Here is a 2,638-nt window from a genome sequence, read left to right as displayed (position 1 = left end):
ATTATTATCTTTATAAAAAAATTATATTATTAAACCAAATATAAATTATTTCGTTATTGTACCTAAATTAAATTATAATAAAAAAATTAAACAAATAATGAGGAATTTTAAATAATTAATTTGATACGAATATCGATATATTTTTGTTATGCATAAAGTATTGTATATTGATGCAAATTACTTAAAATTCAAGATTACAAGTAATTATGCATAAGTACAACTTATTAAAGTGCGAAGTTTGAATTCGTATAAATAACTGCGGATAAACATAATCAAATAGAGGATGAACATCCCATTTTAAAATATAAAAAAATCTAAAATATAATTAGAATAATTATCGAGTTGCAACAAAATAAATAATTATTATCTTTATAAAAAATCATATTATTAAACTAAATATAAATTACTTCGTTATTCTGCATAAATTAAATTATAAAAAATTGAATTAAAAAATTATACAAAAAAATGAGGAATTTCAAATAGTTAATTTGATACTAATATCGATATATTTTTGTCAAATTTTTATGATAATATCAAACATATATTTTATTCAAAAATAAAAACATCATCGCTTTTTCAAAATCACATAAAGCCATATTAACATCGACTGAGATAAATAATAAAATGAAATATTAAAATCACGATGTATCTTCCTTTAAACTATCAAAATAGTTTTACCATCTATATATATATATATATATATATATATATATATATATATATATATATATATATATATAGGTTTTAGATTTAAGGGTTGTTCGGGTAATGGCTTAATTGGACTGTTAAGTTTGTATGGCTTATTCGGTCGGCCATATATTGTTGTTCGCTTTTGTCTTATTCGGTTAGCCGATAGTTTAACCGGTCAGCCAAAAAAGTATAGTGCTATTTACTCAGCCACTTATTCAACCTTTTATTCCAAATCTATCCTTTCCCTCTTTTCCCCCAAAATTGCACCTTTCATCGTCAACCTCGCCTTATTTGACGATCCATTCCTTGTAATGAGTCCCAACTCCCTCCGCCCCGACCACCACCGCCACAACCACCCGTACATTTTTAAACTCATCAGTCAAACAGAACACAGGAGCATCGATTTCAATTTTCAAACCCCTCTCGTCGGCCGTCCACCTTCACCCTCCTAGCAGCAGCAAACTTCGTCGCTTGAACGCCGCCACCGGCGACCGTTGTTCGCTGAGACCCGAGCAGTAGCAGCAACGAGGTATTTCTACACATTTAGTATTTGAGTTATGATTTAAAGATCCATTTGCTTGCAATTCCATTCACTATATTGCAAATCTACTACTACAATTCCATGTGCTATATTGCAAATTGACTTATGAAAACCGACAAAAAGTTAACTTGGGTTTTTATTATAAGGACTTATTAATGTTGTTTTTATTATAACATTTAACTCATAATTATGTTAATCAAGTTGGATTTATTTGAAAAACTTTTAAATTGATATATTTTTTTAGAACTATAAGTCATTTGTTCAACATTTTCATCAAACTGTTGTTTTATTTAAACAAAAATAAAGACTGGGGGTAAAATGAACATTTTTGACATTCAGACTATTTCAGCACAACAATCGAACAACTTATCTGTTAATATACAGACAACCATATCAATACAGACAACTATATTCATACATGTCTTAACATAAAACAAACCGAACAACCCCTTAGTTCAAGGTAAAATAGTATAGATAATATATTAAATATAAAATAATATAAATATATTTATCAATTTGTTAATAATTATTAAAGAAACGGATGAAAAGACAAAAGTTACCCCTCATTTAACGAAATAGTTTTTAACAAAGTTAGTGAAAGGAACGATTTCTAAAGCAAAATGTAAAAACAGTGACAACAAGTGTACTTATTTTCAGTTTAGGGACGGTCTTCGTAGTTGTGTGTAAACCACAAGGACCAAAAATTGTAGTTTACTTTTATTTTATAAAGTGAAACAAAAAATAAATATCCATTAGGACCGGTTACTATAACAACATTAGGTTTATAGACCCTTAACTTGTTTAAGTATACTAATAAAATATTTTATAGGACTTAAGTTTATATGACTAAACTATAAAGTGTCATATCTAAAAGTGTTACAATAGATTTATAGGACGTTTTGGGATTTTAACAAGTTTTTAATGACGTTTGTAAAATAAAATATTCTATTAGTTATTTTATAAAAACATGTGTTGTATGACACTTTTTTAAGTATTGTCGTATAAAATAACTAATATGACACTTTATTTTAAGAACGTTTTATAAGTCTATTATAACATTTTTAGATATGACGCTTTATAGTTTGCTTCTATAAACTTAAGTCCAAAAAAATTATTCTTTTAGGACGCTTCAGAGGTGTTTACCTTTGATTTAATGGGCATAATAACTGATTAGGACTTATTTGCACATATATTTTGAGATGTTTCCTTGAATCTTAATCGAAAATAGATGGGCTTATTCAGACAGTCAAAATAGGTTACTTGTGCAGATTAAGCCAAAATATTGACATCCCTACCCTTCCACCGGTCCACCCACTCTTCACTTTCACCCTTTCTTAATAGATACCGAACAACTTTCCCCTTTTCCCCTGCACCCTCTATTCACGTTACCCTTTCTCCCGGTGATTT

Source organism: Cynara cardunculus, assembly GCF_001531365.2.
Source record: "Cynara cardunculus var. scolymus isolate 2C chromosome LG 6, CcrdV1, whole genome shotgun sequence".
NCBI classification, from domain to species: Eukaryota; Viridiplantae; Streptophyta; class Magnoliopsida; order Asterales; family Asteraceae; genus Cynara; species Cynara cardunculus.
The sequence above is the reverse complement of the archived record's forward strand: the minus strand, read 5'-3'. Positions refer to the sequence as shown.